This window comes from Leucoraja erinacea, chromosome 16, assembly GCF_028641065.1.
Source record: "Leucoraja erinacea ecotype New England chromosome 16, Leri_hhj_1, whole genome shotgun sequence".
NCBI classification, from domain to species: domain Eukaryota; kingdom Metazoa; phylum Chordata; class Chondrichthyes; order Rajiformes; family Rajidae; genus Leucoraja; species Leucoraja erinaceus.
The window spans coordinates 41,414,558-41,430,682 of NC_073392.1; the positions used below are offsets into that span (position 1 = coordinate 41,414,558).

The window sequence follows — 16,125 nt, forward strand, 5'->3', positions numbered from 1 at the left end:
GGCCAAATGCAGGCAGGTGGGACTAGTGTAGCTGTGATATGTTGGCTGGTGTGGGCAAGTTGGGTCAAAGGGCCTGTTTCCACACTGTGTCACTCTATGACTCTGTGACTGGAGGCACTGCTCCAAGATGTAGATCACACGGAGATACACACACCGTCATTTCAAGTGCAAGTATTCTTGTAGTTTAGTTTACTTTAGAGATACAGCATAGAAACACCGAGTCCTCACGGACCAGCGATTACCACACATTAACGCTGCCCCACACACACTAGGGAAAATGTATACTTATACCAAGTGAATTAACCTAGAAACCTGTACGTCTTTGGAGTGTGGGAGGAAACCAAAGATCTCAGAGGAACCACGCGGTCATGGGGAGAACGTACCACTCCGTACAGACAGCGCCCGTAGTCGGGATTGAACCCGGGTTTCCGGCTCCGCCAGCGATGTAAAGGCAGCAACTCTACCGCTGCGCCACCATGTCGACCGTAGGAAAGAGTTGTTTATCTTTGTCACTATAATTCTTTTGTATCAAAATTAAATTATTACAAATGTGGAAGCTCACTTCTTCAGTTTTAGCTGCTGGAATGTTTAGGTACAGTGAAAAGATTTTGGTTGCATGCTGTCCAGTTAAAGAAACGATGATACATGATTATAATCAGGCTGTCCTACAGTGCACACATAAAGGATAATGGGAACAACATTTCGTGCAAGATAAAGTCCAATAACATAGAAAATAGGTGCAGCAGTAGGCCATTCGGCCCTTCGAGCCTGCACCGCCATTCAATATGATCATGGCTGATCATCCAACTCAGTAAAGTCCAATAAAGTCTGATCCAAGATGGGTCAAAGGTCTCCAATGTAGACCAAGAGTGAAGAGTCAAGAGTGTTTTACTTCGGAGTCACGTGAGTGACTTCGTGAAGAACCCCGCTTCCACGCATGCGTGTCATATCGCTACACGCATTGCAACGAGTCACACAGGGGGGAACGACGTTCCCCAGCGGGGGGAGAATTTGAAAGTCGGGAACAGCAGGTAAGAGACTCTGCGTTCCTTTTTTCTACTTACCTTTTAGGAGGCTGCGGAAAGCTGGCGGGGAGACCCGTGGAGTGCGAGCAGCCGGCAGCAGCAACGGCACCAGTTTCCTGGATGGGGAAAAACCTGTGCCCAACTTCGCTCCCGCACCGGCAAAATTCACTTCTCGGCCGGGCGGGAAGCAAAGCAAAGAGGTCCCGTATGCCAGTCTCAAGCGAGACTGGCTTGGGAGCAGTCGCTAGCGGCCAGTGCGGAGGCAGCAGGACAGAGAGCACGGACCAGCGCTGTAAGTACCCGGGGTACACAGCAGGGCTGGAAATGCTCAGCGAGTGCAGCGGCACTAATGGAGCTAAGGAACTGGACGTTCGGGCCGAAAACCTTCTTCAAAAGGTAAGCACCGGGGTTGGTCCAAGGGGTCCATAGGAACAGCCGGGTTTTACCGACTGCGGAACTGCCACGAAGGACCAGTCCCGTGAACACCGGGGTCGGTCCGAGCGGCTCGAACCCGACACGCAGGGAACGACGTTCACCAGCGGGAGAATGAAAAGTCGGGAACAGCAGGTAAGAGACTGCGTTTCCTTCCACTTACCCTTTAGGTGCAGACATGGACCGGGTCCATGTAAGCTGCAGAATGCCGGCGGGAGAACCGCGGAGTGCAGGCAGCCGGCAGGAGAGCAGTAACGGCAGCCGGCAGCGGCAGCGGCAGCAGCAGCGGCAGCCGGCAGCGGCAGGAGCAGCATGGGCACATCGATTCCCGGAGAGGGAAAACACCTGTGCCCAACTTCGCTCCAGCACGATGAGAAAATTCATTTCTCGGCAGCAGCACTAACGGCCAGCGCCGAGGCCAAGGACTTTGCAGTGCAGTTGACTGGCTGCAATCTACCGCAAGGGACCAGTAATGTGAGTACCAGGGTCGGTCCCAGCGGGTTTTTTAGTTACAGAAATCGCTTCTCGGCTTTTTGGCTAAGATCAAGTGTAGTATCTGTTCTTATCAGTTTAATATCTGATACGTCCCTTATCTAGGGACCATATATTAAATAAAAACTATAGTAGCTGTTATTATCAGTTTTAATATCTTATATGTCCCTTATCTAAGGACCATATAAGTAGGAGTGCCCAGAATTGAGGGCATTAGAGTGGGGTTGACCGGCTGCAACGACCGCAAGGGACCAGTACCGTCAGTACGGGGGTGGGTCCCAGGGGTCTAAGATAAAGGAGCAGCCAGGAGCGCTGAGAGCGTTGGAGCCGGGTTAAAGAAATGGAATAGATGGAATCAGCTGTGCCAGATGTCCTCCACACCGGCCATATCCACTCCACGGAAGGAAGGACAAAGCTGAAGAAGGAGGACCGTGGAACAGCGGGCAGCCAGCAGCAGCCAGCGACACTTGGATCAACCGTAGTGGGATCAGCTGTGCCCGATGTCGGCCCCGCACCGGCCAGATCCATGCGGCCGAGCGGTAAGGCTAGACACAAATCAAACAAGGTAGTGGACTCAGAAGGGTCCGACTTTGCATAAACCGCAGGCAACCAGCGCCCGAGAGGGCTGGAGCGGGAAGAAGCGGTGTATGGAGCCTTCCTCCAACGTGATAAACCCACAGCAGTACCTCTTTGAGGGCTGCACAGTGCTTCTACCCCATCAGAGGGGAGCACTGTGGGTCAGTTCTGGGTTGACCTGCAAGAGGGGTCCGCAGAACAAAAGACAAGTGGGCAGCAGTTAAGCCCCACATGGGTACCCCGTGCGGGACCCTAGAGATCTCTAACTCTAAAAAAGAGTAGGCAGGACCCTGATGGGCCAGAGCCTGGTAATACAGCATCCCATGATCCTAACACAGCAGGGACTGCTGGACATGGTGGCTGATTACTTTAACCAAGTCAAACATGGGTAGACTTGGATCCAGGATGGCAATAGTATTACTATATGTCTGGCCACAAACGCCAACAAGAAATATTTACAGACACTGGCCAGACATCTGCCACCTGGCAACGGTGAGGCATTACAGGTGCCCAGTGTAAACCAATGCATTTGGCAGCATATGGGGACGAACATCAGGAACCAGGACCTCAAGATCCACAGAACCTTAAAGGGATTGACGGAAGGGATCATAGCATACACCCGCACCCTGGACTAAACGTAGGTAACCAAAGACCATTAAGACGCACTAGCTCTGTTTAGTAATATGCAATATGACCTGAACTACACGTGGAAGGCTGCCATTCAGCCAGCACTGGGACCCCAAAAATGCTACCATTTGCAAACAAAGAACCGTGTGTGGACAAAGCCAAGACACTGGGGCTCATCAACGCCAGCGCAAGGGCCTATTTTGGAGCATGATACCAGCCACAGGCAAGGCCATAAAAAATGTGGCTCATACCAGTGGCAGTGCCAGAAATCAATATAACCCGCAGGATCCTTTTTTAGGGTATGGCCAGGGCGGCCACCCTGGAAGATGCGGAAGCCTCAACCTCACACACAACCCCGAACAAGATATATCAAACCAGAACCTCCTTTTCAAAAAACCAAGGAAATAACACAACCACCGGTAACCATGGAGGTAGGTGGGTGTGGTTTCTTCTGTTAAAAAAGGGACCTACGATGGTGGGGGAGGGGAGGTTGCAACACTACAGTTATGTATGGTATAAAATCACTACAGATTCATATAATCTCAGCAGTATTCAGGGTTATCTGATAGGATTTACTCATCCCAATAACCACAGTACAACATACACCAGAATGGCATTTTGTACTTACATAAACCAAACAATCTAAAAACCCACATGGTGCTACAAAAAATTGTACACAAAAGGTGTGATTGAGCATACTTTTCATGGAACATTAGAATTTGTATCAAACATATTTATTAAAAATAAAATAGAGTGGGGTTGCAGGATTATCATTGATTTTCAACCCTAAACACATTCGTTCAAGATATTCATTTTAAGATGGATACTCTTATTACTGATAAAGACTTGGTGTCAGCGGGGGTTTTCTATATGGCAGGCATTGACTCAAAAGAGGGGGAACTTTGGCAATATAGAGCTTACAAAAGGGGCAATCATCAGCCCCAATATTATTTACTAAAATTCTAAAACCAGCTTGGCATTGTTATGTAAACAAAGCCATAGGGTGATGTATTTCCCCCGTTCGGCCCCATCAATGGGGTACTAGGGAAAATTCAACTACACTCGGCATCTGGAATTCTCAGAGTACCCGACTGGCCTACTAAATCATGGTATTCGGTCATACAGGGGATGGTGTTAGAACCATGTTCCCTAATGAACATAGCCAAAAATTATTAATTTATCCAGTGACTGGAGGCAGTCATCCATGCCATAAGACTATGGATTTATTGATTTGTAGAGTCTAAAAGACCCACTACACGGCATTGGGCTGTCAGACAGGACGATGAATCTCATCTCATCTGCACTAAGACTGTCAACACGGAAGCAGTACCTTGGACACATCAAGAAATGGGGCATATACTGCTTGGACAACAACCTCGACCAAAAGGCCAAGAACATTCTGGCCGTATTGGAATTTTAACAAGCCTCCATTATGATAATCGATGGAGCTACAGTGCCATCAATAGTGCCACAAGTGCACTCTCCAATTACCTATCACAAGGAACGGAGCGGCACGCGGTAGGAACGCACCCCTGGTAAGAAAACCAGGTACTCCGAAATCTGGGACGTGGGTGTCGTTTCTCAACATGCTGAGGAGCTTGTAGCCCATAACAGCATTGTCACTTCAGTAACAGACCAGGAAGATGGTTATGCTCATGGTGTTATTTACACAACAAGTCCAGCCATTAAGCAAACTGAGCCTGGACTCCCTGATCATCTCACCCGAGAAACTGGTGTTGTCATACAGGATTTAATAAAAGAAAACAGATCAGGTTCCTCGGGTCAAGTGTTTGAATTTATGGTATAACCATATGACAAACGACTGTGTATAGCAAGACACATCTAACAATACATAGAATATACTAAGAACATTCGAGGTCAGAGAATGGAGTTGTTTATCTCTTACAAGAAACCGCATGAAAGGGTCACGACTCAAACTATATCAAGGTGGCTCAAATAGGTCCTAAAGATGGCAGGAATAGACACTAATGTTTTTAACTCTCATTCCACCAGGGCTGCAGCAACATCCGCAGCAAAAATTGTACAGGTACCCACAGACCAAATCCTCAGAATGGCAGGATGGTCATTCAAAAAGGGTTTTCCACAGGTTTTATAATAAACCAGTTATTTTTTGGAGCCATCATTGTATTAAGAAAACATTTTATGTTCAACAAAATAATTTGCCCGAAAGGTTACAGGGCTATGATTCTCAAATTAAAAATTTTTTTAATATATTTTTTCGTTATACCACACAACTCTTTGTATAATTGTGTTTTAAAATTACTAATGATGCTCTCTCCCAATACCCAAGGCAGTTTGTGAAGCATGGACTCGTTCCACGGCATGAGGTCACAGAGCTTTGAAATCTTCACGAAGTCACTCACGTGACTCCGAAGTAAAATAGTAAGATTAAACGAGAACTTACCAGTTTGAAGTTTGATCTGTATTTTATGAGGAGTTACGATGAGGGATTACGTGCCCTCCGCTCCCACCCTCTTATGATCATATCAAAAACTGGTATCTCTTTGATAATCTTACTATGTTAGATCATTATAGGTTCCTGTGACCTCACACCGCTGCTTTGAAGAATGACACGCATGCGTGGAAGTGGGGTTCTTCACGTAATCCCTCATCGTAACTCCTCATAAAATACAGATCAAACTTCAAACTGGTAAGTTCTCGTTTAATCTTACTATTTTAATGTCATATTTCCCTGATAGGCCAATGAAATTCTTGCTTGCTGCAGCACAACAGAATATGTAAACATAGTATATAACGGGAGAAGAAAAAAAGTTCAGTGTGTGTATATACACATGCATACATACTCAATAAACAGCAATTACAGTGCAATAATAATAATAGTCTATTGTAGTTCAGATCTTATTTGTTGTCGTGTTTAATAACCCGAATGCTGAAGGGAAGAATGTTCCTGAACCTGGACGTTACAGTTTTCAGATGCACCTTCTTTCCGATGGCTGTGTGCCAGAGTGAACTGTAAGGAGGATGCTATGAGAATGCAGGGTGACTTGGACAGGTTGGGGGAGTGGGCAGATGCATGGCAGATGATGTTTAATGTGGATAAATGTGAGGTTATCCACTTTGGTAGCAAAAACAGGAAGGCAGATTACTATCTAAATGGCATTGGGAAAAGGGGAAGTACAACGGGATCTGGGGGTCCTTGTACATCAGTCTATGAAAGTAGGCATGCAGGTACAGCAGGAAGTGAAGAAAGCGAATGTCATGTTGGCCTTTATAACAAGAGGAATCGAATATAGGAGCAAAGAGGTCCTTCCACAGTTGTACAGAGCCCTAGTGAGACCACACCTGGACTATTGTGTGCAGTTTTGTTCCCCTAATTTGAGGAAGGACATTCTTGCTATTGAGGGAGTCCAGCATAGGTTTACAAGGTTAATTACCGAGATGGTGGAACTGTCATATGCTGAGAGAATGGAGCGGCTGGGCTTGTTCACTCTGGAGTTTAGAAGGATGAGAGGATATCTCATTGAAGCATATAAGATTGTTAAAGGCTTGGACACACTAGAGGCGGGAAACATGTTCCCGATGTTGGGGAAGTCCAGAACCAGGGGCCACAGTTTAAGAATATGGAGTAAGCCATTTAGAACGGAGATGAGGAACCATTTCTTCTCACAGAGAGTGGTAAGTCTGTGGAATTCTCTACCTCAGAGGCAGGCTCTCGGGATGCTTTCAAGAGAGAGCTAGATAGGGCTCTTAAAAATAGCGGAGTCGGGGGATATGGGGAGAAGGCAGGAACGGGATACTGATTGGGGATGATCAGCCATGATCACATTGAATGGCGGTGCTGGCTCGAAGGGCCAAATGGCCTCCTCCTGCACCTATTGTCTATTGTCTATTGAACAATGGTCACAGTAGATTCCACATCTTGAACAACGGATACCTTCCTTCACAACCGCATAATTACTGTTTCTGCAGAAAACATTAGAACAAGCATTAAGCAGGAAGCTAGCGGGGGCATGCAGTGCAAAGAAATTGCATCATTTCACCATGTAGGTCACCACATCCTGGTGGTCAATCAAAGGTTAACCCCATTTGTATCTGTACAGCTTACTCTCTGCTGTTGAAGGTGATTTACCAGAAGGCACACGGACTCAACTGGAGGTCTGCATGTACACACAAGTATGCAGTCAAGACTAGTGTCAACAGGCAAGTCGCACTGACTCAACCCCTAAAGTAACAATTAAACAGTGATCACTCAACTGCAGCCTGTAGAAATGGATTCCTTCAGTTAGTTGGGATTTTCCCCGTCCTTCGCAAGGAACTGTCTTTTGTTAAACAAACTATGACTTTTTTGTGCTGTACATTCAGTTGTTGCTTCATGGATATTATTTGCATCTTTGAGAAAGGTGTTATTGGTTCAAGTCCCACCACGGAGTTGTAAATACAAAAGCCAAGGTTGATGTGCCAGGGCAAGACTACAATGAACGAATGAATGAATAAGTTTATTGACCAAGTATTCACATACAAGGAATTTGCCTTGGTGCTCCGCCCGCAGGTGACAACATGACATACAGTGACAGTTAGGAATGACACATAAAACGTTAAACATTAATAGTAAATCATTATTGATTAAACATGTGAATTAAATAAAATACCAGAGCAAAAGGAGGCTACAGATTTTTGGTTATTGAGTTGAGCAACTACTCGTGGAAAAACAGCTGTTTTTATCTCTGGCTGTGGCAACTTTGATATAGATATAGATATAGATATGCCATTTATTGTCACTATACAAGTACAGTGAAACTGAAAGCTGCTCGTACTCAGTGCATACATACAATTTAGCACAAAAAACAAGAAACAGAAAAAACAAAAAACAGAAGGGAGATGGGGGGGGGGGGGGAATAGGTGCACACAATTCTGCGCCGCTAAATGCATATACACATATATACAGATGGAAGTCCGTGTTGGGCAGTGTAGTCAGTGCATGTGTGAATTTGAATTTATAGTAGATATAATTCTCGGAAAGCAACTATTCCTGAGTCTGTTTGTCCTGGATTTGATGCACCTATAGCGCCTTCCAGAGGGCAGCAGGTCGAACAGTCCAAACGCAGGATGGGAGCTGTCTTTGATGATCTTCTTTGCCCTGCAGTCCGGAGTCGCCTTCCAGAGGGAAGTTATTCAAAGCGTTTGTTACCAGAGATGATCTTACCCGCTCGCTTCCTGACCCTTGCAGTGTACAGTTCGTCAATGGGGAGAGGGTTGCAGCCAGCAACCTTCTCAGCTGATCGGACAATTTGCTGCAGTCTCTGGATGTCGTGCTTGGTGGCTGAGCCAAACCAGACCACGATGGAGAAGGTGAGGACAGACCCTACGATGGCCGTATAGAATTGGACCATCATTGCCTGTGGCAGATTGTGTTTCCTCAGCTGCCTCGTGAAGTACATCCTCTGTTGGGCCTTTGTTACTGTGGAGCCCCTCATTTAAGGTCCTTGGAGATGATGGTTCCCAGGAATTTAAAAGACTCCACAGATGTGTTGATGGTGAGTGGAGGGAGGGGAGGGGGAGCTCACCTAAAGTCTACAATTAATTCCATTGTCTTAAGAGCATTGAGCTCCAGGTTGATACGATGGTACCAGGACGCCAGCTGTGTCACTTCCTGTCTGTAGGCAGATACCTCCCCATCCTGGATCAGTCCAATCAGGGTAGTGTCGTCCGCAAACATGAGAAGCTTGACAGAGGAGTCTGTGGAGGTGCAGTTGAGGAGCGGAGAGAGTACACAGCCTTGCCGAGGGTCTGAGATGTGCTTTTTCAGCCTCATATGCCGCTTCCTGTCTGTCAGGAGGTTGATGATCCACTGACGGAAGGGTTCAGGCACAGTCAACTGGGAGAGTTTGGAGTGTAGTAGCTCTGGCACAATGGTGTTGAATGCAGAGCTAAAATCAACAAACAAAATCCTCGCATAGGTCCCCTGGCGGTCTAGGTGCTGGAGGATGAAGTGCAGGCCTAGGTTGACTGCGTCATCCACTGACCTATTTGCCTGGTATGCAAACTGCAGAGGTGATGTTTTTCAGCTGAGCCACCACAAGTCTTTCAAGGGTCTTTCATGATTACAGAAGTCAGTGCGACAGGCCTGTAGTCATTAAGACCAGTAATCCTAGTCTATTTGGGTACGGGAACGATAGTGGAGACTTTGAAGCAGGCAGGGACAGTGCAGGTTTGCAGGGACTGGTTGAAAAGGACCGGCGCCCAGATCCTTCTTAACAGCATTAAAGGCCCCCGGGCAAAGCAGTGCACTGGGTCTCGCCCCTACCTACACATTTTGTTTCACATCGCTATAATCTGAATCTGGACACCTACTCCTGGCTTTCAATTCGTATTCACTAAATTTGTCTCTAATTTCCTGAAGAGAGGTTTTCAAAGACTCAACAAGATTCATGGCAACAAGTGCGTTCACAGTCTCTGACTGCAGGACCTTATTTATTTTGTTCACTCTTTCAAGAATGTCATTCCAAAGAATTGTGAGAAAGATAGTTTCCATGTTCTCCATTTTCCCGCTCAATCCTTCTGCCTCTCGCCTTGTGTTCACTTCCTGTTCAGTGTCAGCTGATCCAGAATCCAGTGCACGTTTAATTTTCTCCAAAACCCCCACACAGAGCACGAACCGCATCAAAATGTGACGACCATCTCGTGTCAGACAGACGATTGACCACAACATTTTTTTCCTAAAGATGATGCCAGAACATTCCATCGATGTGTAGAAGCAGAGAAAAAAGGAATGCAGTCACTGAGCAGGAATTTTACAGTCTATGGACAACACTCTGCCCCTTTTCCCCACCAAGTTCAGGCTGTGTCCAGCACAGGAGACATAGACGGCGAACTCATTCAGTTGATGAATCCAGTACAGCATCCAGACATATTTGAGGCATTGTCATATGAGGTTTGCGGCGCCGCCCCTACAGCCTGTCTGTCTTTTTTTTATTTTTTGTCTAGTTAAATGTAGTGTTTTGTGTTTTTTAATAGTGTTTTTAAATGTGTATATGTGGGGGGCGGGGGGACAGGGGGAAACTATTTAAAATCTCTTCCCCGTCTGGGAGACCCGACCTTTTCCCTGTTGGGTTTCCGTTGTCGTTGGGGCCTAGCACCGTGGAGCGGCCTCCAACCTGAATGACCCGGGGGCTCGGGAGACAGCGGAGCTGCGGACTACTCACCATCGCTGGGCTGGCCGGCCTCGGAGCGTGGGGAGCGGTGGTGACTCGCTGCTGCAACGCGACTCCTGGGGCTCGGAGGCTCCAGCAACGCAGCCGCAGGTCCGGTGAACTGGGACATCGGGAGCTCGCGGGTCCGGGGAGAGAGACCGCTTCCCGGAGGTCCCGCAACGCGACTTCTCCAGCCCGTGTCGCGGGGTTGGAACGACCTGGACCGGGACCGTACATCACCCGGCGCGGCTTCATGGCCATGGGACTCACCATCACCCGTGGGGGTTCCAACCTTGTACTTTCAGACCGGGAGCGGGGCCGTAAATCGCCCCGCGCGGCCTAAAATGGCCGTGGGACTTATCATCACCCGACTGGGGCTTGGACATCGGGAGAGAAATTGAGAGCAGGGGAGAGAAAAGACTTTGCCTTCCATCACAGTGGGTTCACTGTGATGGATGTTTGTGTGAATTTAATTGTGTGTATGTCTGTAGGACATTGTCTTTGTTTGGATGGCTGTGGAAACGAAATTTTGTTTGAGTCTCACTGGGGCTCAAATGACAATAAATTTGTATTGTATTGAATGACCAGGGCAGTTTGTTAGTGGAATTTTGTTCTCATTATGGAAATCCACAACAGTGTCTGCTAGATTCTTTGTTCCATGAGAAAAGATGGGGATGAACTTAATGAAACGTTCCACAGGCTGACATCCTCAAATGTACCAGACAGTAAATGTCAGTTGATCAGTGTGTGAGATGTCTGGAGTGGAATCCACACTTATTGAATAATACTTTTGACTCTTTTATTGCTTCAAGAATAGCACAAAGAACATGTTGTCCCATTAATTCAATACATTCCTCACAAATGTTTGCCGATAAATTGTCAATCCAAATGCCCAGCAAAAGAGACTGATTTAGACAGCATTCGCAGAGATTATCCGAATTTGGACTACTCCAAATGTGGTGATCTACAACACATTGTTAACAGGAAAGCAGTGGGCAGAAAGGCATGTCATGCGTAGTTTAAAGAGCAAAAGCCTGTACAATGCCAAAATTGAAAAGCTGAGGAAAAACAAGGTGTACAGAGTTGCTTATTGGTTACAATCTGAGGAGTATGTTGAAGCTACTGGTTATGGTATGCTAATGTACCAGCTAGCAACTGATCTTCTTCATAAAGACTTGGTCTATTGCTGGAAATTGTAATTTATTTATCTGTCTGTTACGGACTTATATAATACAATAATATTAAAGTTCTGATCTTGAGAATATCACATTTTTGAATTTTCAAGGCAGTCTGGGTGTTTGTTACTATTTCCGTCACAACGGTCAATTTTGTAATTAACTACAATTAGGTAACTAACTAATTATATGTTTTATTTTCAGGTCATCCAAGTAAGATGTTTCATATTTGTTTCAGAATGCTTCAATCTATAATAACTGAAAATTTCATTCAGTTCTCATAATTTTTAAGAAAGTTATGGGCTTTTGACTGTCCTCGATCACAGCTTTTGTGTTAAGTCAATGGAAAAGCAATAGGGAACAAGATGCTAATTTCCGAGTATGAAAATGGCCATAACTTTTTTAATACTGAAGATACGAAAGTGAATTGGGTGTCAAATTAAAGTTGTTTTTATGCTTTATCTGATGGGATAAATTACAGGCTTGATTTTCAAAATCTCAAAATGTTGTAACATTGCTACATACATGCACGTGTGGTTGCAGAGGTGACCGTGCTACTAAATCAGGGGCGAATGCCAATATCCACGTTATCATAAAAATCAACGTTAATATTGTTCATTATCTTCAGTAAAACACATGCTAAATATGCATTTTCCAATAACAAATATTTATAGTTTAGTATAGTATAGTATTTATTTATTGACAGCAAGTCACAACATACATAGGTTAGCATGGAGCCCTATGCTGGTGGGGCCCCAGGCAACTGCCCAGCGTGCCCATGCATTAAGATGGCCAGTTGTTCGGCACAGAGCTCGAGAGTTGAGGGGGAAACATTGTCCAGTCCTGGAGATTTCCTGCTTTTCTGTCTCCACCTCCTCAATTTCTATTGTTGGTGACGGAGAAGTGGCCAGACTGATGTTGGGTAGCAAGGAGGGGGTGGGCAGTGGACGAGGGCTCAGTCTTTGCAGACTGGTACACAAAAATGCTGGAGAAACTTAGCGGATGCAGCAGCATCTATGGAGCGAAGGAAATAGGCAACGTTTCGGGCCAAAACCCTTCTTCAGCAGACTGGAGTCAGTCTGTAAGTAGGTGTGAAGTGGTGATGGGGGGGAGGGGGAGAAGCATCTATGGAACAAAGGAAATAGACAACGTTTCGGCCCCGCTGCACCCGCTGATTTTCTCCAGCATTCGTGTGTGTTGGTGGGGGTTGGGGGGGGGGGGGAGAGACATAAGGCAGCCTGAAGAATGGGTCGTCTGTCCATTTCCCTCCGTAGATGCTGCCTGGCCCGCGGAGTTCATCCATTCATGCCTGTGTGAGAGGGAGGGAGGGAGGGAGAGAGAGAGAGAGGCACACACAAGGTGAATGTGAAATCTCACCTGCCTGTTTCAGTGACAGACACCCACCACCACTAAATGAAGACACCCCCATCTGTCTCCCCCTCCTCTCCCTCGACTCCCCCACCCTTCCCTCCCAACTCCAGTCCCGCCCCAAGTTCGGTCTGTGAAACGCAACACGCCAGCCCCGACAACCAGCCCGGTGGTCAGTCCTTTGAAGATAGACACCAGTTGCTTGGAGCAACTCAGCGGGACAGGCAGCGTCTCTGGAGAGAAGGAACGGGTGGCGTTTCGGGTCGAGAGCCTTCTTCAGACTGAAAGTTTCATCTCTCAGTAGATCATAAAATAACACAATCATCACGGTCAATGTGAGATACAGTGTTTATTCATATTTGACAAAATAAAAAGACGACTTCTTGCACATATTGAGAGAAGGTGCATCACACCAAACAACATTTGTCTAAAAAAAACACAGATTATTCTTCAGCTCATTAAAGGGCTTGGGTGAAAAAAACCAATATAGTGTGTGACAACAAAGTAACATCAATTGTGCCACGTGGTTAACTACACTACAGTCCACGATGTTCATTCACGATTAACGGGAAAGATCGGGAGACGGACAAGTCACTCGCACAAATGACAGAATTGCAGAGTACCGTGGGAACTCTTTATCTACCTCCCGCTATATCGTGCGGAACTCTTACTGGACCACGACCACTTCACTCGGGTGACATCTTGCATCAGGTCGCACCGTGAGATCTAGCCATTAGTTTTCAATGCCCTCGCTTGTCCACCTCTTCATTGTTCTGACCACAGGCTTAGCAGCTTTTAGTTTCTGCCTGTAGGTCGGAACAAGGTGAACTAAACAATGATCAGAGTGTCCCAGAGCCGCCCGGGTTCTTGATTGTAGTATAACAATGATCGAGTGTTCTCTCCCCTCTGGTGGGGCAGGAACACAATCAATGATGTTATTTGTTAAATAACCTTAACAGGAGGCCTCATCGCTCTTAGATAAATGTTAAAGTAATGTTTTGGCATTGGTTTATTATTGGTATTGGTTGATTGTAGCTATGTGTTGCAAGTACTTCCACCCTTGTACTTGAGTGGTGTGTTGAGTATGGCTGCCTCGCCTGCAGCTTTCCGTCCTTTCATCTTTAAAAAAAAAATTATGTCAAAAGTTTTGTATTGGAAGTATTTTAGTCTTTTTTATGTAGGGGATGGGGGGGGAGGAAGGGGGGAAACTGATTTCTTTAGTCTCTACCTGGTCGAGGATGCGTCTTTCCTCCGAACCGCATCTTCGCCCCCTCCTCGCGGCCTTTCCTGCCGGAGATCAGCCAGAGCTTCAGCAGCGGCGCAGCGCTGAATTCCATCGTGGAGCGGGGACGATGCCTTACCGGGATCGCCGTGTTGGAGCTCCGGAGTGCTGGGACTGCCGACTTTATCACCGTGGAGTTGTGGTCTGCGGAGCTTCCAGCCGCTGGCGGCGCTGACTCTAACATCGCGGAGCCCAGGGATCTTTCGCCGAGGTCGCCAGCAAAGATGGTCGCCAGTGTTGGAGCTCCGCCCAGTTCGGCCTGTGGACTTCGGGAGCCGCGCGCGGTCTCTGGTAGGAGGCGGCCGATTCAGAACTCCAAGCTGCTGAGAGTGTTCTTCTGACGCCGGAGTTCCATCAGCCGGCGAGAGGGCCTGAAACCATCGGGCACTGCGGAGGCCACAATAGGCCCCGACCACGGGGAACAAGAGGAAGTGGCCTAAACCTTTATTGCCTTCCCTCACAGTGGGAAACGATAACTGCAGCGTGTGGGGATGTTCATGCTAAATTCGATCGTATGTTGTGTTCTTTTAATTTGTATAGCTGTATGACAACACAAATCTCACTGTACCAATTGGTACATTGACAATAAACGTAAACTTGAACAAACTTAAAAGGTGCTGTGAAAAGTATTATAGAAGCAAAGAATTGCAGATGCTGGTTTATACCAAAGATAGACACAAAGTGCTGGAGTAACTCAGGGGTTCAGACGCTCTGGAGAAATATTCTGGGTGACGTTTCAGGTCGGGATCCTTCTTCTTCTCCAGAGATACTGCCTGACCCGCTGAGTTACTCCAACACTTTGTGTCTTTAAGTCAAAAACATTCTTTGCCTGCTTTCCAGTCAAATCAGACCAGACATGAACGCTACAAGCTGCACGCAAGTAGAAAATACTGAAGATAGCGTTGTGGTTTTAGAATGCTACAGTTTTAGAGAAAGTGCAGGTGAAAAAAACTGCAAGGGCTGCAATAAGGTAGATAGGAGGAACAGAGTTGTTACATGGGTGATCTGGCCAAAGTTTATTTTCCAAATAACATGGGGAAAAGAAGATAAATTGGCGATTGCCACTTGACTGGATACAAAATATTTGTTCCTGCAGGATAGCTATATTCCCTACAGGAGTGACATACTTCAGGTGATTGCATGGGGGGAAGGGTGGGTGTCACACTACACCACAGAAGGTCCTATACACATAAAACTTTTTTTCTCTCAAAATATCCTACACCCAAACATACATCACACTGCAGCTTCATCCCAGCATGAGCAGGGCGAGGACAGAGTTGCTGATGCCATATCCCCTCTGTTGCATTACTGACCTGAGATATGACTCAAGTCAGCATATCTTCATCACTATTCATAAATGGCTCGATTGTCATCATGGATTCTCTTTCCGCTGACTGGTTAGCACGCAACAAAAGCTTTTTACTGTACCTCGGTACACGTGTTAATAAATTAAACTGAAGTGAATCATTGTATGACACAGATGAGGTGCCGATTGACTGGAAGATGGCTAATTTTGTCCCTCAATTAAAGAAGGTCCTCAAGGAAAGTCTGGAATCTGTTGTCGTCTGCATGTTACTGGAGAGGATTCTGAGGGAAAAGATACATATGGATTTCCCTGAAAGTGGCATTGCATGTAGATATGGTGATCAAAAAACCACTTTGGGCACATTGGCCTTCAGCAGACAGGATATTGACAATAAAAGTTGGGATGTTGTGTTGCAGTTGTACAAGATGTTGGTGAGGTCAAACTCCAAATCAAGTTCAGTTGTGGTCACCTTGCTGCAGAGTGTTGTTAAGCTGGAAAGAGGGCAGAGAAGATCTTGGAGGATGTTGCCAGGACACAAGGGTCTGAGCTCTAGGGAGAGGTTAGACAGTCTATAGGACCTGTCCCACTTTCACGTCCTAATTCATGACCTCTGCCGAGTTTGCCCTTCACTCATACTCGCAGCATGGTCGTTACGGGGTGGTAGGAGGTC

The 16,125-nt window shown here is 46.4% G+C and overlaps 1 pseudogene; it reads left to right on the forward strand.

Moving 5' to 3' along the window:
- The first annotated feature begins 1,974 nt into the window (after positions 1-1,974).
- On the forward strand, positions 1,975-2,142 carry LOC129704934 (U2 spliceosomal RNA; annotated as a pseudogene).
- Positions 2,143-16,125: the final 13,983 nt, after the last annotated feature.